The following is a 20,300-nucleotide window of genomic DNA, read 5'->3' as shown; positions in this document are numbered from 1 at the left end:
TTTGACTTCAGAATTCTTAGTGGGCAGACTTAGTTATGTACTTGGCTAACTTTCCCTTAGTTATTTCCCCTGTTATTATGGGGATTTTGAACAGTAATTACTCAAAAATAACTAGATTGATGTTTTTCAAACAAGCAAAAGGCCCTAGTCCAGTACTGACCTGAATTTGGGGGGAATGGTAAAAAGACATCAAACATTTAAAAATATATATATTGGGCCCTTCCTCATGAACAGAGTCCTGGATGGGAGGGCGTGCAGGAAGGAAGGCTACAGAAACTCACCTCCCCTGCTAGCGACTGGGTCCCACACACGCACACATGATTGCACACACCCAAATGATCCATTGCTGCCCCAGAATTGTGGGGGCAGGGAAGCATCATCCTGGCCCCCAGAAATCCCACAATGCACCATGCAAGTGTGTGATGCATTGTGGGTATACCCCAGCAATGGGCAAGTGCCCCTCAGTGTCTCAGCGCCAGCTGATAGCAGCCAGCACTGACACATGATCAGTTAAACAGGGATAAGGGAGTGCTCTCTCCCTTAACTGGGCTTCATAGCTGAGCGCTTCATTGCCATTGAAGTGCAGCCAGGAACGGAGCAGCTCCTGGTGATTCTCACAGGCAGCAAAGCCTGAGTGTGGCTGCTTATGAGAACAGCCTCCTTATCTGTGGTGAAAAAACATGGCCAACACTTTGAAACCTCTTTTTAGGAGTTAAAAACTTAAACTACTGTATCTCAGCCATTTTGCAACAGATTTGCGCCAAATTCGGAGATGTGTTGATGTGTGCACCATTTCAGAGGGCTTGAGTGGATACATTTGACCTTATAAGCAACAGAATGTTCAGGGCTTATGATGGCGGAATGTTGAAAATATTCCTCATCTTAACTAAACTGGTATGAAATTGCCAGGATAATACCGTCATGGACAGAGACATGGGGGCTATTCTCACGATCAGCCAAAATTGGGCTAGGAGACCCTAGCCCAATTTTGGCTGATCATGTAAACCACCGGGCTTGCAGGCAAGCCCAGTGGCTTACAAGCAGCTAGCCCGCTTTTTTAGCCCTCCCCAAAGTCTTCTATTGGAGACTCATGAGGAGACCCCCAGAGGGGAGGTGAAAAGCCGCCTCCTGGCTCCGGGGATCTCCCCAGTATGCCCTGTGTGCTCGCACAGGGCATGGAGCTTCCGGGGGCCACACGGCCCCCCAGCTCCCCAGCCCCCACCGGCTCTGTCACAGAGCCGGCAATCGTGTGGGCGGCTGATCCGGCCACCCAGGGCTTCCTCCCCGCTCACCCCACCAAACTGGGTCTCACTGATCGTGAGACCCAGCTCATGGTCTAGCACAGGACTGCACAATTTGGGTGCTCAAGATGTTGGACTACAACTCCCATCATCCTCAGCCACAGTGGCCAGTAGTCAGGGATGATGTAGTTGTAGCTCAGTATCTGCAGGAGGGCTGAAGTTGTGCAGCCCTGGTCTAGCAAGACAAACTGGCCTAATCCAGCTAATTTTAGTTGCCACTATGTCATTGGACAAGCTTTTTCTATTGGTTTCAATGGGATAGTTACAACAAACGTTAGCTGGACTGGAGTAATCAGGTCTACTAAATATATTATAAAGATGGTGAGGCAATGAACTCTTTGGTGAGGCTCTTATGTACCATGTACATAAGAGAAGACAGGAATTCTACTGTCTTGTTGCTGCACTATTTACAGCTTCCAGATAGGGTTTGACACTGATACCACTTTAGTAGCCCTCATGGATTATCTGCATATGGAGATGGACCAGAGTAATGAGTTTCTTCTGGTCCTCCTAAACCACCCAGCAGCTTCTGATATGATGTATGCCACCAGATTCCAGTGGAGCCTAATTAAGATTCAAGGGCTAGCTTTAGAGTAGAAGTGTGCATGGACCGTTTGGCACTGCGCCAAAGCGAACTGGTTCAATTGAACCAGCTCGAAGCTGTTCATCATCAAACCACTCGAACTAGCTGAGTCCACATCGGTCCTGTTGGTGAGCGAACCAGTTCTGCACATCCCTACCCTAGAGTGATCAAGTTGTTCCAGAAGCATCACAGGCAACAAACAGGAATGAGCCATTCACCTTAGAACTATCTTGCAGAATCTAGCAGGGAGCTGTTTTATCTAAGCTATGATTCAGCTTCTGCATGAAGTCACTTGGAGACATCATCTGGAGGGTAGGCATGAAGTAAAATCAATATGCTGAAGGCACCCTAATATTCTGCAGACCTGTTCTTTAACTGGTGTTTAGAGACTGTGAAAGACTGGATGAGACTGAACAAATAGTCACAGAATATCAAGAAGATAGAGGTGGTGGCAGTTTGGGGTCCTTGTGATCCAGAAGTACTGATCTTACCCATAATAACTAGTGTGTCTCCGCACCCTGCAAACAAGTCAAAACAGAGTGGCTTGTGTCAAGTTTAGAGTATCAGACTAGGACTGGGTAGACCTGAATTCTAAAATGGAGAGAGGAAGAGAAATGGATGGCACTCAAATACCACCTTGGATGAAGGATGGGATAAACAATAATTAAGCAGTGTTGTAGTGCTGTTGGATATCTTATTACTTTTGGAACCTCAAGTAACAGCTATGCTGAGCACCACATTTTACTCACAGACATTCACAAAGTAGGAATGTTGTAGCTTCCAGGCATTTTGTAGCTTCAAGGGGGGGAAATCAATCAATATCCTTGCAAATAATTCAGAAACTTCCACTTCTACAGAATGTAACTGTCCACCACCTATTTGGAACAGGGATATGGAAACATATACTAAGGATGCAGTGAGAGGCACTGAAGTGGTTCTGCTCCTACCTCTCCATCAGATTTTAGATGGTGTCGCTTGGAGAATGTTGTTCTTCAGATTGTGAACTTTTATATGGTGCCCCCCAGGGCTCCATAATATCTCCAATGCTTTTTAAAAGCTATATGAAACCATCGAGAGAGATCATGAGGAGATTTGGTGCAGGGCGTTATCAATATGCTGATGACCTACAAACCTGTTTCTCCATGTTAACCTCCCTAAATACCTGCCTAGAGGCAATAATGGGCTGGATGAGAGATAACAAACTGAGGCTGAATCCAAATAAGATGGAGATACATATAGAGGTGGGTTTCACAATCCGTGAGACCCACTTTTGGTGCCCTGGGCAGCTGTATCGGCTTGCCGGCTCCATGACGGAGCCGGCGGGGGCTGGGGGGAGTGGGGGTCAATCGGCCCCTACAAGCTCCAACATGCCCTGCACAAGCGCACAGGGCAAGCTGGCGAGACCCCCGGAGCTGGGAGGCAGCTTTTCGCCTCCCCTCTTGGGGTCTCCTCGTGAGTAGCCGTGGCACGGAGCCACACCGCAGCTACTCACAATCCGATAGTCCAGGTTTGCAGAGCACTTGCTCCACAAACCCGGGCTAAGGGGCGGGCTACCAAAGCGGGTTACCTGCTGGAGAACCACCGGGCTCGCAGCCGAGTCCGGTGGTTCTTACAATCGGGAAAAATCGGGCTAGGCTTTCCTAGCCCAATTTTTCCTGATCGTCAGAATAGCCCCATGGTGTGGGGTTGAAATTCAGAAGACAAGGTTGATCTACCAGTTCTGGATGAGGTCACACTTCCCCAGAAGGAAGAGGTATGCAGTCTGGGAGTGTTTCTGGATCCAAACTTCTCCCTGATGTCTCAGGTTGAGGCTGAGGCCAGAGGTGTTTTCTGTCAGCTTCAACTGATACACCAGCTGTGTCTGAAATAAATGCCCTCAGAACAGGGGTACATATGCTGGTAACCTCCAGACTTGACTACTGCAATACACGCTATGTTGGACTGCCTTTGTACTTAGCCCAGAAACTGCAGTTGATACAGAATGCAGAAGGGATGTGACCAAACTGGTTCAGCATTTCCTTAGGGAAGTGCTGAACTGGTTTGGGCCCTGGCATTCAAACCAGTTCAGCAGCCTGTGTAACACTGGTACACAGACTACTGGAAGCAGCGTTGCAGCCTCACACCGCCTTTTGAACAGGCAGCACTGCATCCGGTGGGGGAGCAGATAAGGTCAGACTCGCCTGCTTTTTAAAGGAACTGACCCCAACCCATCCATGGCTGGATAAGCCATTCATGCACATTGCTAGAGTGGTCTAGGGATGTGAACCAGGTTGGTCTTTGAGTCATCAGTTTGCTGAACTGAGCGGGGAGAGCGGGCTAAGCCTGCACTCCCCACAGACAATCACAGCGGGAGTCCTGGGCGGCCGGATCGGCTGCCCACATGATTGTTGGCTCTGTGATGGAGCCGGTGGGGGCTGGGGGGAGTGAGGGCTGGTCGGCCCCCGGAAGCTCCAGCGTGTCCTGAGCGAGCGTGCAGGGCATGCTGGTGAGATGCGTGGAGCTGGGAGGTGGCTTTTCGCCTCCCCTCTGGGGGTCTCCTTGTGAGTAGCCATGGTGCAGAGCTGCGCCACAGCTACTCACGATTTTAAAAACCGGGTTTGCAGAGCACTCGCTCTGCAAACACGGTTTTAGGGGAGGGGTACTTGCATGGGTTACCCACTCTAGAACCACCGGGCTCGCAGCTGAGCCCAGTGGTTCTCACGTTTGCAGAGAATCGTTTTCTGCAATCGTGAGAATAGCCTCCCTATCACTCCTATTCTAAAATAACGACACCAGCTACCAATAAGTTTCTGAGCAACATATAAGGTGCTGGTTACAACCTATAAAGCCCTGAACAGCTTAAGCCCTGGGTATTTAAGAGAACATCTTCTTCACCATGAGCCAAATTGCCCATTGAGATCATCTGGAGAGGTCTGTCTGCAGTTGCCACTGGCTCGTCTGGTGGCTATGCATGGACAGGCCTTCTCTGTTGCCACCCGAAGTCTCTGGAATATGTTCCCTGCTGAAATAAAAGCCTCCCCATCTCTGACAACTTTTTAAAAGTTGCTGAGGGCACAGTTATAATTTGTTCATGCTGCTGTAAACCATAAATTCCAATGGGACTCCATCAAATAAATTTAGACAGGATGTCATCCACTGTCTTTGAGATAAAGCCCCCAGCATATTTTGGGGGGCACCTGTTTTTATAGGAGCCCTCCTCATATCCTTTGAGATTATCAGGAATCTTTGCAATGGTAGCTCCTATCCTTTGGAATATGGCACTCAAGGAGGCTTACCTCATCCAGAAACTCTTTATGTTCTGAGCATTACCATGAGTACAGAGTAATATAGTTTAGCTGAGTTTTTTGTATTTTTAAAAAATATCCCACTTTTGTTTCTGATATTTATTGTGATATGCTTATAAATTGTTAGGATTACATTGATACCACAGTTCTGACGCATTGTAGTAGGACAGCTATAAGCTGCCTTGAGCATTTACAGTGAGGCATGACATAAAATTGAATTTCACTGCATGGGATAAATCATTATCACTGAGGAAACCAGGAGCCCAATTTATGTGGGGAAATGGCCCAGGGGAACAATTGAAGGGGAGAACCAAAGGGCACAGGAAAATTTAAGCACCCCCAACACGCACAAACACACACCATCAAACCAGTTCTACCCTGAAATTTCCAGCCACCTCTGCATTTTCATTAGCTGGCGGGCATATATTTAAGAAGTACATAGCAGACACATATTTAGGAAGTACATACCGTATTTTATGGACTATAAGACTCACTTTTTTCCTCGAAAAATATCTGCCAAAATTCAGGTGCGTCTTATATGTTTTAACAGTTTAATATGTTAAAACTCTGAAAAACTGGATTAAAATTAAGGTGCGTCTTATAGTCTGTAGCGTCTTATAGTCCGTAAAATACGGTATTTGGCAGTATAACCTGTAGTTCCTCCCTTCCCTGATTCTCTTGATGAGAAACACTTTCCCCAGGGGCGTAACGAGGCTGGAGTGGGCCCAGAGACAAAATTTTAAAATGGGCCCCTCGCTGATACACACACACTCACTTCACATGTGACTTGCCTTTGGGGGCCCCCTCGAGGCGTGGGGGGCCCCAGGCAGCCGCCTCCCTTTGCCTAATGGTAGTTACGCCCCTGCTTTCCCACCCGAAGACATTTATTTCTCTTTATATCAGTGCCTTCTTGCATCAGACACTTTTATCTTAACAAATGCCCTGGTGGGCTCGAACCATCCACAACTTGGCATGAAGGGGCCGAGGTCAATTTTTAGCACATTATTACATTAACATTAAAAATATTATTAGTTACTTGTGGATCTATTCCCTGTCAATGGACCCATAGTTTCAACCAAGGATAGTGGACAGAGAATAGGTCCTGTCCCTGCTCAGTCAGTGGGGCCCACAGCGTGCATGCCAGCTCCAAACAAATGCCAAGTCCTCTCTTCTCCCTACATTGTTGTTGTTTTCAGGCTGTAATGCTAGGCATGCATACATGGGAGTAAGCCTCACTGGGCATACCATGGAGCATATTTCTGAGAAAGTATGCACAGGATGGCGCTATAAGCTCCTCTGTTGCGGCCGGGTACCTGAGGGGTGGGGAGTAAAATAGTCACTGCAGGCCGAATCCGGTCCCCAGGCCTTATGTTGTACAGGCCTGTAAGAGTCAAGTGTGACGCTGCCTTGAATTCAATACACAAGAGAAAGTGCCATTTTAAATTTTCTTTGCTCAGAACACTTTGCTCTCACGAGCAGCTTCTCTTCCTCTGTCTCCTTCCCCTTCCTACTGACCATCCATTAGGGTAGCCAACATTGGGTTGGCTGAATCCGGGACAGGGACTCCGGTGGCAGGCGGGGCATGGCCACCTAGGGGCAGGGCTTGTCTTTTTTACGGCTGAGATTTATTTGTTATTGTTGATGGAGTGCCCAGGTATGCTGGTTGGAGGCGGCTGGGGGTGCTCTGGCTAGAGGCGGGCGGGAGAGATGGCAAAGGAGCTCCTCCCTTGTGCCCATCATCCTCGCAAATGAAGTAGGCTGGGGGCAATTTCAGGCCTCTAGCCAGCATGCCCAGGCGTTAAAAATTGTTTTGTTTTTTTAATTAAAGACCAGAAAAGCAGAAGAAATTTTGTCCTGGTTTCTCCCAAGGAAATCGGGACATCCCATGCAGTGCGGGACAGCTAGCAACCCTACCATACATCCAATGGGGAAGTCAGAGTGGAGCTTCTGCTTCAGTGGCAGGTTAACTAACTTTGCTGAATTAGTGGCTACCTCTTTTCACTGAGTAAAAAGGCACCTTTTAAAGTGGTGAATCTCTTCTATTTATCATGGGGAGAGCAACTGGCCCTATCCAGCCCCAGCACAACATTCCTTCAGTGGCTGATTTCTTTTTAGATTTTTAGCTCTTTGGGGACAGGGGAACATCTTATAGTTTTTTTTCTTTGAAAACTACTATGAAACCTTCTGTTGAAAAGCCATATATAAATGTCTGTAGTCATAGAGAACAGCAAGTGAATGCGATACTGTGAGTGCACCACTGCGCCAACATGCAAAGAGGCTGAATTTCACCAGCCAAGAGGTGAAATTGCTGGCCTGACCAGGGAGAGCAGGCTATGTTACCCATGGGGAAGGAGGACAAGGGACAGTGTGTGTGGTAAACCTAACCAGGAGATGAATTTATGGTTAAGAAGCAGGAATCTGGAGAACTCTGCACCCAGGCAGCAAGCTGAGCAGACATACAGTTCACCAGGTCTCCAGCTTCACAGTGGTGAGCTGTATTTATACTCATATTATCCAATTATTATCAAAATATGCATATATAATACCAATAAACACATGCAAATTTTATGCAAAGTGAAGACTTTTTGAAGCCTCCTTTTTATTTGTTTTGGTGAAAAGTGTCCTCTAGTCCCACTTTTTTGGTGATGGATATCAGCTTTTTTCACCATCTGGACCTGGCAATCCTATATTTCAGGCAATCAAAATCAGATAGAGATAGTGACCTCTTGCCCCTGAAATCAGCAGGTTAACATTCTGGGAAATAGCTATATAAATGTCACTCTACCCCACCCTCCATGACTTGGAACATGTGCTGTAGCTCAGAGAAGTATAAGCCATTTTTATGTCTCAACTTCCTCTAGCAGCAAAGTAGGGCTGCTGAGATCTGCGTGTCATACAGTCAAGGGGCCAAACATTCAAATCACAGCTGGGCATTAATAAATACATGGGGTATGTATCCATTTCAGAAATTTCATTTGGCCCAAGACAAGGCGGGGGTGGGGGGAACAGACAGGAGTCACACCCTTAAATCATACTGAAGCATCCATTTTCTACAAAGATGTCATTTAGCTTTTCAGGCCTGTTTCCTTATCAAAGGAGCTATCAAGTGTCCTCTGAGGCTACTAGAAAAGTCAAAAGAACAAGGAGAGGACCTGCCCAATGTGCCCTCTTCCTTACTCAGAATCTAATAAAGATGATTAAATTACATGTCCTTTCCTCCCACTGAAATCACAGCTCGCTGCTCTGATGTTAGAGCTCAGGAAATAAGGCATGACAACTTCCCTCATGAAATCTTAGAAGGCAGCGCAGGGGTCCGAAAGACAGGCCTGCAGCTGCAGGATTGAGCTGCTCTAATTAAGAATTCACCCTGCTGGGTAGAATCTAATCTAAGGCGAACAGAAGAAGGAACTTGGTTCAAGCTGTCACCTACCTGTTCTCTCCAGCTCTCACTTCAGCCCCATGCAATCTATACTTCAGCTGCTGAGCAACTCTTTTTGCTGGGGTAGGGGAAGTTTGCCATGCAAAGCTTCCTGTGCTCTCTTATTAATATAAAAACATCCTCCTAAGTCAGACAAACCATGAAGAACATAAGAACAATAAGAACAGCCCTGCTGGATCAGGCCCAAGGCCCATCTAGTCCAGCATCCTGTTTCACACAGTGGCCCACCAGATGCCACTGGAAGCCACAGGCAGGAGTTGAGGGCATGCCCTCTCTCCTGCTGTTACTCCCCTGCAACTGGTACTCAGAGGCATCCTGCCTCTGAGGCTGGAGGTGGCCTATAGCCCTCCGACTAGTAGCTGTTGATAGACCTCTCCTCCTTTGACCCTCTAGTCTAGTCTCCTAGGATCAGGACACTTCAGCAGAAATAAAGAGAAGAGCAATGAAATAATAAAGCAATCACCATATTCACCCAAATAGGAAGCAACTCTGAATTTAAGACTTTAACAAATAGAAGTTAAATACATTATATATCTGTATTTACATGACTCTGAATTTAACTCCCCAATTTCTAACCTCAAAGAACATGGGGGGCGGGACTAATATTGGATTGAGGCTAATACAGTAATCTGTTCAATTTCATTCTCTACTGATCTTATTTTAAGGAAGGGGAATAAGATGAGGTTGCTTTTCCTGTTCCTCTTGGCTAACAGTGTGCTACATTTGATAGTATGCTTAAATCTCTCTATTACAGCAATAACACATAATGTAGTAAAATTAACCCATGGGGAGTCAACTTGCAGCTCAGGTATCATAGGTGACATGGGCAACAGGATTTTGTAGGCCTGGATAGTAGCAGCAGGGCCCATTGGCCTGGTTATGACATGGAGTCAGTTCGGATGAACATCATCTTCTTTATACGATTATGCTGGGGGATAATCGCATACCCATCCGGACATCACCAGCAGATGTGCCGGCACATTGTTGGCACATACTTTACCACATCTGAATCACCCCTCTACACATACTCCAAAACCCAACAGGAGGTTCAGATGAACATCCCTCTCATGCTAGTAAAGGCTGCCCTCATAGCACATTGGTGTGCCCACCAGTAACATCAGACTGTGTGCACTCTTGAGGCACCCCAGCCTCATCATGTGAAAAAGCGAGTGTTCATCTAAACTGACTCAAAGAAGCCTGTTTGCACATCTTTCTGCCTCTCCAGCTACCAGTTCAACAGTCTCCGTTGCTGCCAGTTCAACAGTCAATTAGAGTAGAACTAAATGCTTGACCCTGAAAATGGCAGTCCCACACCCGCCCACTCACCCTCTCTGTAATGCTTAGGGACACTTACTATTGAATATGAGAGAACAGCAACACATACCAGACTTCTTCTAAAAACTCAGTAATATTATATTACTAATACTTGCTGGAAAGGCCCAGTGCATAGAATCGGGTTTAGTGAACAAAACATGCACAGTTTATCTGAGTGACTCTCTCTAATTTCTAGCTCATCTTGTCCTAGGACTGTATAGCCTAAAGATGTGCATGAAATGGATTTTGCATTTTGTTTTGAGCTCAAAACAAAATTCAGACAGCAGAAATGTTTTGTTGAAACAGTGGTCAACCCAGTTGTTGCAACTATACAAAACTCAACATGTTTTGAGTGTTCTGGCCATAGGGAACAATGGGGTAACTCGAAACACCCCATTGTTCCCAATGGGTAGTTCCTAGGGACACCAAAGTGGTTTGGTGGTAGGGCATGATGGATGCTACCTACTGCTCACCCACAAGAAACTGGCAAGCAGGCGATCTTTATTTTTTGTTTTAACTTTCCCCCCAAAGCCCCATAAGATTGCAAGTCAGTGCCAAAAAAAACCAATCAGTGAGGGGAAAAGAGACCTCCAAAATGGTGCTCAAAATGTCAAAATTTCAAGCTCTGAGCTTGAAACAGGCCCTTTATTTAAAGGGTGCTTCATTTCGAGCTCAAAACACATGAAACGGCCCATTTTGAGTTAAAAATTTTTGCACATCCTCAGTATATCGAGTGGAGGACATTATCCACTACCTCTTGTATTGCCCTGTTTATGATGAGATCAGGGGGAAAACACTGGAGATTGATAAATTTAAGGAGTTGGACATAGAATGTTTGACATCTTCTTGCGTGTGGCTGCAATTCCACATCTCAGTTGTCAAGTCACCACTTTTGCTATGATTTCTTTTAAACTCAGAAAGAAATGTACATGTTCTAAAATGTAGCATTGGTTTTAGCTCAGCTTAACGGATGTAACTTCTTGATACGTTGCACTTCTTCTTTTATGTTATGCTATGTTATGACCTGTGGGCACAACAATAAATGTACTGCTTACTTATATCCCTTGTATAGCCCCCCTGAGACAATGCAGGCCTTACTGTTCACAAAGGCCTCCACTGAAAAATCGCAACCAGTTTACTCATATGGTCGTTTCATCCTGAGACCCTCTAGTCTTACATCATAACATCACATAATGTATTCTCCCACCCATCATTAATTCTAGGGGTCAGGAAGAATGTAGATGCATGTCTCTAAATGTTACAGGAACAGGGGAAAGATCACAGGGCTGCCATTTTCAGTGGCAGTCCGTGTCAGAACTACAATCTAGTTCCACCCTAGGGGCAAAGCCTCATACAACTGCATGGGGTGGGGCTGCATTTTTACTATACTATAGCTTTGGACCTGAGTTTTGGTGTGCATACTAAAAAGGTTGGTCATCTCCAGCACCATAACCATGTATGGGCTGGAAGGGAACAAGTCCAGGAGGGGAAGAAAGGGGGGGGCAGTGGGAGTGGAAAGGAGTAAGGTTGATATTTATTTATTTGTGTGTTGTTTTTTTATGTTATTACAATTATATCCCACTCTTCTTCCAAGCAGCCCAGAGCAGTCTACATGGTTATGTTTATCCCCACAACAAACCTGTGAGATAGGTTCGGCTGAGAGATAAGTGACTGGCCCAGAGTCACCCAGTGAGTGTTATGGTTGAATGCGGATTTGAGCTCAGGTCTCCCCAGTCCTAGTCCACAACTCTAAACACTACGCTACAATGGCTATATCACCCAGATGGCCAGGTTTTTCTTGGATTCTGAGTATGCCACCCTATACCCATTTGGTCAATTAGCTGATTTAGATTGCCAGTTTTGTTGGAGAGTGTAATTTACCCATGATGGGTTGTGTGATTAATTAGCAGAGCACTAAAGAAGCTAGGCACTCCAGTTACATAGTAGAATGCAGAGTTTAGTTGTTGCAGCTATTTAGGAAAGACACATGGGGATTCTTGTTGAATTAAAACACTAAATAGATTTGTTGGTGAAGGATACTTTGGATAGGAAAGACCTAATCCTATCTAAAGGCTACATAATGAATAGGTAGGGAGAGAGAGGTTTCCATCTGCTCTCCAAGAGGAAAGGAAGGGATTCTGACACATCACAGGAAATGCCTGAGGAGTCAAGGCTGGGGTCATAGAGCAGAGGTAAAGCAGGGACAGGTACAGAGACCCTCATTAGCTACTTCTACTCCCAATGTCCCTAGTGGTCATTAGGATAATCGGTGCAAACAGTTGATGCACTGAAACACTATCTCCAACAAGTTTTCATTATAAGTAAGACCCTTTTAAAGATGGAAACCGAGATAGAAGCCAAAATGTGCAGGCAGTATTCTGCCCTATTGCTTGGTGAGAAAAGAGCTTGCATCTGCCTTCCATTTTTTGAGTCAATGAGGGCAGACAGAGCTGTCATGTAAGTGAAGCAGTGATATTATGCTTTGTTGCTCTATGACCCACAGAGAGAAGAAAAGAGTAGAGTCACCATCTTCATGTCTGCAAGTGACACTCACTGGTTCCTTTTTGAAGCTATTTTTCCCCTCCCTGGGCATGAAAGTGAGAGCTGCCCATAGAAAACAACAGAGAAATCCAAGATTTCAGCAGAGCTGTGATTTAGAAGCAGTGCCAGTTCCTCCTCGTGAAGAAAGTTAGCAGCAAAGACAGGAGGTCATGCTCTTTCCAATGTAGGTATTATTATTTTTAATGCATTTTCCTTTTTTGTTTTATTTTTAACCTTTTAAAAATTGCTGTTCCTATACAGTCTATTATGCCCATGTTGTGCGCTGGGAGGTTGTGACTAAGAAAGAGTGGATTACAACAGTCCTGCAATGTGGTACATCATTAATAGTGCAGGTTAAAGGTATTGCTGAGACGGGTTTGAATTTCCAACCCCAAATTCCCCACAATACACCCTTCAGGCTGCAGCAATGGTCAGTCTCTTTTAATTCCCCTCTCTCATGCCTTCCCAGACCAAATCCAGAACTCAACTGCATGCAGAAGTTTGTGCTCCATTGACTTGCATTCCAGATTTGTTGCACTTTGAATTTAATAATAATAATAATAATAATAATAATAATAATACATTTTTACACAAAACAATACCTGAATTAGAAAAAGCAAGAACTCCTGTCTTTTCTTCTATGTTTCCAAGAAAACCAACAACAACAACAAAAATCACTTCTAAAGAACCGTGGAAATATCTGTGGTATGACAAGACCAAAATACACAATTTCTGGTTCCGCCTTCTTTTCCATCAGAGTTCTACTTTGGCTATCCTTTCTAGAGGACCTTTTGCTGAATGGAAGCAACAACAGACTAATGTGGAATAAATTGTGTGTTCTGCCTGGATGCTTCCTAGATTTTAACTGGTTTCTAAAAATAAGTAATGTAAAGAAAAATATCTCATGCCCTCTCATGAGTCTCCCAAGTTAGTCCAGTCTTTCAGGTGCCTGAGGTAAGCCTATAAATACAAACCTCAGACTTTTGCCCTCCTTGATAATCCCAGCTCATAATGCTGCTATGATCCTGACCCCAAACCCACTTTCCCCCCTTCTTTTCACTCCCAAATTCCACGCTCCCCACAATCCTAGTCCCTCAACTCCAAAGTAGAGTATATAAGAGAAAACAATGTGTTTGTGTTCCAAAAGTGGAGAGATAATAAGGTTCACTGACTCAGGATGGGTTTTTAATTACAATAGTACCAGAGCATTCACTCCAACTGTCCCTGTTTCTAGTTCCTACTTCTGGAAAATCACTGTCCCCCTTTTGTCCCTATTTTTGACTTTTGAAGATGCCTTGTTAAAATGTTGTCTGGTTATGGTGTTATTCTATAGGGCTCAGGTCCCAACCTCAGATCCCTAGAAGTTAAGCCTCTGAGTGGGGAATTTTTATTCATTCATTCATTCATTCATTCATTCATTTAACATATTTTATACCACCCAAAACTTAGGTCTCTGGGCGGTTTACAACAAAATAAAAAAACAGAAAAAGTAAAACATTAGTTAAAACAAAAAAACCCAAAAAGTTTAAAACATCACAACAATTTACATTTTCTAAAATATTATTAAAACAGCATTAAAACCATTAAAACAACATTAATTAAAAGCCTGGGTGAACAGATGTGTCTTTAAAGACTTTTTAAAAGCTGTCAGAGATGGAGAGGCTCTTATTTCAGTAGGGAACGTATTTCCAAGCCTTGGGGCAGCAGTGGAGAAGGCCCGTCCCTGAGCAGCCACCAGAAGAGTGACAACTGCAGACAGACCTCTCCTGATTATCTCAATGGGCAGTGGAGTTCATGATGAAGAAGACGTTCTCTTAAATACCCAGGGCCCAAGCCATTTAGGGCGTAATAGGTTATAACCAACACCTTGTATTTCGCCCGGAAACTTATCGGCAGCCAGTGTAGCTCATTCAATACAGGAGTAATATGGTCTCTTCAAGATGACCCAGAGACCAACCTGGTTGCCACATTCTGGACCAAAAGTAGTTTCCAGACTACATACAAGGGTAGCCCCACATAGAATGCATTGCAGTAATCCAGTTTGGAGGTTACCAGCAGATGTACCACTGTTTTGAGGTTGTTCATCTCAAGCAACGGACTCAGCTGGCGAATCCTGGGAGTGAAGGTGTCCTGTCTCTTGCACACATTCATGTCAATTTATACACATGCACACTAAGGCACCAAGTAGTTCAAACCCTGCAGCTACCATGGTATATTTAGAACTATTGATAGAATAGGGTTTATGGGACAATATGGGGGTTTTTTCCTAGTATTTCTCAAACCCAAAGAATAACTGCCCTCTTAGCTTTGGCAGGGCTTCAACAATTCGTAACAGTGGAGGAAGTGAGGCTCACAAAGTGATACTTGGTATGAAAGTGAAAGTGTTACAAATATGTCCCTATTTTCATCTGTGAAATAATGGGCATGTCTGCGTTTCCACCACTCTTTATTCATTGGAAGGCCTTGCGGGCGAACCATTTTCTCCCAAAACAGCAGTATTTCTTGAACCTTCCAAGAGAAAATTTCTGGTTACATGAGTTGGTTAATTCTTAATCTGTTCAGGATACAGTACTCTGTCCATTGCACTGCTCTGGCTCATTTTTAGCTCTGTTGGTGAGGTTGTAAACAGAGATGAACGTGACCGATAGATCTATAATACAGGTAAACAACATTTCTATTTCCCACCCACACTCTGCTGAAAGCCGCCTACAATAAGTTGCAGAACATTGCCAAATTTTCCAAACATCCTTTCTCTGGGCTGAGCCCAAAGGGACCCTCTATAGGCCTGTCTCTGTTCTTGGCATTATTGTTACTTTAATTAGGTTGTCATTCAAAAGGCATTGGGGAAAGATTCACACACATAAAGGGGGACTGAGATGTCATCACAAGCTCATTATTCCATCTAAGACACAGACACAGATCACTGCAGGTGAAGAAATACCTCTCTGACTGTTCACAGGGATTGTGAAGAACCTGGAAGAGATGAAAGCTCAAGGGATGAGCAAGAAGGGGAGAGGAGGGGGAAGGAGTCCATGTCGACACCATCAGATCTCATTACTTCAGAACCAAATGGTCAGGACCTTGGAGCCACCACCTGCCTGTAACCGCATTTGAATCAACTGGAAGAATGCAAATGGAAACGTCATTGGTACTGGTTTGTAAGTTGAATTCTCATGACCATTTTGCACATGCTAAAGGTTAAACAAAGTGGGTTATATCCTGAGAAGCTTAGGTGGCTTACATACTGTGCAATGTTCCATGTGCCCTGTAATACAACATGCATGCAGTTGCGCATGTGCACTCTTGAGCAAATGCAAAAATTGTACAAACACAGTTGTGCAATAGTATGGCCATTATTTTCAGTTTCACAGTTGCAAATGCAGCATTCTGTGCAAATACAGGTTGTCTTGGAGAGACTGACACCACTTTACCTTAGGAGGCTCATTGCTCAAAGGTTTGAGGGGGGGGACCTGGTTTTTCTCATTTGTTCACACCATGTCCAGACAGCAGCACAGTACATTGTTCATTTACTCCCAGACTAACTACCATTCCAATTGCTATCAATGTTAAAACTGCTTTGCTATAACTCTGCCAGTGCATTAAACACTCTGCTTGCAGTTCCTTTTATGGTAGCCTAGGGCATCTGCCAATTAAACCCCACTAGCCACCCGATTTACTCGCCTCCCTGAACTGTCTTATAGTGGAGCCCAAACACACAGTCCTCCTATTCTCACATAAACACACTATAGAAAACATTATTGGGATTATTTGCCAACAGTCCATGGCTATGATCCAATCTGCCTTCAAATACCACCACCACTCAAATCCTCACACCCCCAAGCAAGCTCAACTGCCATATAAGCAGCACAGCCACACACACTATTCTGTGCTGTTAATGAAGCCTTTGTTGATACAGCAGGGTTTTTGTTTTTTTACCAATTCTCTATTCCTCCAGACACCAGCTTTATAAAACTAGGTTGCAATCCACAATTGCAGGCTAATTATATGAACTATGTATTGTTCCTTCTTCAACATTTATTTAGCTCTAAATAAATGTGGTATGCTACAATCGGGAAGCAATTTGAGTGAGATACTACATTAATTCTCTTGCAGTTCCTAAACAGATTAAGTACAAGTTAGGTACCTCGGGATTGAGGATATGCTCAGCTTTAAATCAAGTTGTAATTCAGATGGGGGGGGGGACATTGCTTACAGTTCCTACTGATTTTATTTTACCACTTTACACGTGCACACAAACACACATACACAATGAATGAAGGAGAGGGGCAATTCCCTGTCATATTTGCAGGATAGCCTGAATGCACAAAGGCTGTCTCAGTGTTTCAAAACTTGAAACTGTAGACACTATTATTGTCATCTCTACAGGATGATAAAATTAAACAGTAATTGGAAATTATTAATTAATGAAGGCCTATCAGTAATATTATTCCCATTTTCACAAGGTAAAACTGAGCCAGGCAGCAGTGTCAAATCTGAAAAGCTTTAATATAGTTAGGAAAAGCACCCAATCTATTTTGCTTACTTTTACAAACAAGATAAAATCCTTATATTAAGACATGATACCTCTCATATGACAAAAAGTTTTTTAAATCACCAACTGATAAAAACTGATGGTTCACTACCGATATCTGTGGCTTTAGCTGAGCTCTACCCCTGCCAGTAACACCACTGTATAGACTGCAGTGTCATAAGCAATCCTCTAAAGAAAACCCCAGAGATTTCAATGGCACTGTCGTAGCATAAATTTCCTTGAATTTACAATGTTACACAACAACTCAATCACTTCAAAAAGGAAAGCTTTAGTTTATGGGAAAATCGCAGGATTACAGAGCCAGAACAAAATTAGGGATAGACAGTAGTAGTAAATCACCAGAATACATGAGATTTTTGGCTGCACATGTTGGGGAATACATTGTTTTCAATTCCCATTTCTACATTTAAAAAAGAAGAAGAAGAAGAAGAAGAAGAAGAAATCCATGTTGCTGCTGGCAACAGTAATATCGGAGCAAAAGGAGAAAATCTTGATGCTATCCAAAAGATATCTGGTCCTTTCACATTTCCCCCCACATTGTGTTAAAATGTCAATACACATTTTACGGTTCTTATGAAGAAATGCATCTGGTTTTGATTACCATTTTAATCATTAGTCACTATATAGATATGCAGTGGGTGGGGAGGGACTCTGCTGGATGGGCTCTCTGGCCCTTCAGTCTCTAAGTCTCTATGATATGAGAGAGAGAGATTATACAGGTGGCCTTCATTATCCGCGGTCCCAGCACCTACAGTTTTCCGTATCTGCAGACAGATCTTAGAAACCTGGTTTCTTTATCCGCAGTACAAAAATAGACTGAAATTTGCCTATTCGTGGTTGCTGAGTGGCTAGAAATGACCCAGAATGACTTCCAGTGTCACTTTCAGCCGCCATTTTACATCATGGAGCATCATGGAGCTCTTTATTTTATTTTATTTTTTAAAAAAACATTTTTCTGTTTCTCAAAGACCTCTTTAATGTATTATAACATAAAACATAAAACAGATGTCCAGAGTTAGCAAATGTTTCAATGTAACACATCAGCTTCACTGCTATATACTAGTGGTTGAAGCATGCTCTTAAATACAGTTGCTAAGCATCATGACTCAGCAAACTGACAGCAAATAGCCAATCCTGTTATAGCACCAATACCAACTAATCCTGTTACAAATCCCATAATAATTTGCCAAACATTTTTTGGCAATTATTCACCAAAATTCTGCCAATTTGGGGGTTTGGGGGGGGCATTTCTGGAGCCCTGGAGAGCAAGGTACTGTGCATTTCTACTCTTATTTCTTCCCCCTTCCCACTTTTTTGGCATTTTTTAAAGAATAGGAACCTAATGCCTAAATTCCCATAAGGGTAAGGTAAAGTGTGCCATCGAGTCAGTGTCGACTCATGGCACCCACAGAGCCCTGTGGTTTTCTTTAGTAGAATGCCGGAGGGGTTTACCATTGCCATCTCCCGCACAGTATGAGATGATGCCTTTCAACATCTTCCTATATCATTGCTGCCCGACATAGGAGTTTCCCATAGTCTGGGAAACATACCAGCAGGGATTCGAACCGGCAACCTCTGACTTGCTGGTCAAGACATTTCCTCACTGCGCCATTAGGTGGCTTCCCATAGGGGTAAGGTTTATTTATTTGCAGTTTCTGTACTCGCAGTTATAGACAAAAATGGAACCCTCATAAATAAAGAGGGCCACCTATGTGTGTGTCTCTCTGTGTGTGTATACACACACACACACACACCCATACCCACAAAGCATGCATTAATCATATAGACTGTACTCCTTCAGGATATTTGTAAGTCTTCAAGGAAATGAGTCAAATAGGAGAAAGATGGCAGGAGTGCTACAGACCTCAAGACATGCACAGTTAATCACCTCCATAACATTCACTCTGAAAGTATCCAATAATTATTTCCGTCAGCAAGGCCTATTGCAGAAGCTGGGCTCCAGATCTAGTTTTCAGCAAAGCACTCTAGACATGAAGGCAACAGTGTCCTCTTCTGTTTATTGCTAAGCTCTCCTTAACAGCAACTTCATAAAGTGGAAATTCTGATTCAATTCTGAAGAAAAGACTAGAGATGCATTTCGAATATTCCAGGCCACGTTAGCAATGTATTGCTTTGTCTTAAATGTATCAAGTCCTTCAGGAAAAGATCTTGCTTTTTTCACCTGCAGCCTCTTCTGTATATTGAACCATAACACATCAGCCACAGGTAGGGATCTAGTCCAAATTTGGGGATAGGGTGATGCCACGGCCGTTGGTTTCCTCTTCTTTTCCAGCCAGGCTTTGCTACAGCCACACTGCAGCAGGTGGTGTCTCCAGCATATGTTCCCCAAGAATTCAACTAGGCCATCATTGCTCCTAGCTTGTTGCTAACAAGGCAAGCAGTATATATTTCTCACTCACCAGGCAGTAGCTTGTCAGCTTTGAAAAACAGCTTAAAAGATAAAAATGGTTTTTTAAAAAAAAAATCATATTTCAAACAGGGAGCTGGCATAAGGTTAACGCCAGCTCCCAGGTTAAGCACCCCGCCCCCCCAAACTACTCTGCCATGTTAAACTTGTTTTCTAATCTTGAAAGGTTTAACAGAGCTGAGGGTGCTTAACCTGCCAAGAAAGAGGCCTATAAGGCAACCTCACCCAGGTGGAGGTGATGCCTTCAGCAATTGCAGTCTGTAGGCTGTTGTGCTGCCGTCCTCCTAGCAGCGGGGAAGTGAGGCTGGAGAATACCACCATCTGATCTTTTATAGTGCTTTGTTTATTACCAGTGTGCCCCTATTTCATAAGGCAGTGTTTGCTAGAGAGCACATGAAGGAAGGAATGATGAAGATGACTATTAGCACTAGTCCAAGGACACCTTTTCTTAAGCCTCTTTCATAGCAGCAGGCCTGGAGAAACAGCCTAGCAATTGTTCTCTCAAATGTCACCTTTCTGTGTAGGCCACTGTGCCGGTAAAACCATGCTCTTGTTGGAAGGAGCGGTTTTTCCTCCCGTTTAAAAAAAAAAAAACTTTGCTATTCTCCGCATATCTCCAAAGAACCTCAACTGACAAGGGATGCTTTTCTTCTTTTCCCAGCTGCCCCCGTCATCCTCCTCCCCTCCTCTTTTCTTTTTCCTCCTTTGCAAAGTTTGAACAATTTGTCTCTGTTCTAGTGCATTCCTGCAGCCCATTCTTTAGGTGCCCTGCATAAGATTTACACTTGGTGGAGGAACGGTGAGCAGAGCAGGAGGGGGAGTGGAAGGTAATACAAGGCCTACATTTAGATAGAGCAG

At 44.0% G+C, this 20,300-nt stretch overlaps 1 long non-coding RNA gene across 1 annotated transcript in view; it reads left to right on the top strand.

Moving 5' to 3' along the window:
* The window catches only part of LOC128341750 (uncharacterized), a 29,895-nt gene extending 13,353 nt beyond the window's left edge, over positions 1 to 16,542 (top strand). The window contains exons 3-4 of the long non-coding RNA XR_008314538.1: positions 12,425 to 12,646; positions 15,422 to 16,542. This is a non-coding gene — a long non-coding RNA (uncharacterized LOC128341750). The remainder of the gene's footprint in view (positions 1 to 12,424; positions 12,647 to 15,421) is intronic.
* Positions 16,543 to 20,300: the final 3,758 nt, after the last annotated feature.

The sequence above is a fragment of the Hemicordylus capensis genome, chromosome 2 (genome assembly GCF_027244095.1).
Source record: "Hemicordylus capensis ecotype Gifberg chromosome 2, rHemCap1.1.pri, whole genome shotgun sequence".
NCBI lineage: Eukaryota > Metazoa > Chordata > Lepidosauria > Squamata > Cordylidae > Hemicordylus > Hemicordylus capensis.
Note: the sequence above shows the minus strand (reverse complement) of the source record. Positions and strands in the feature narration are given on the sequence as shown.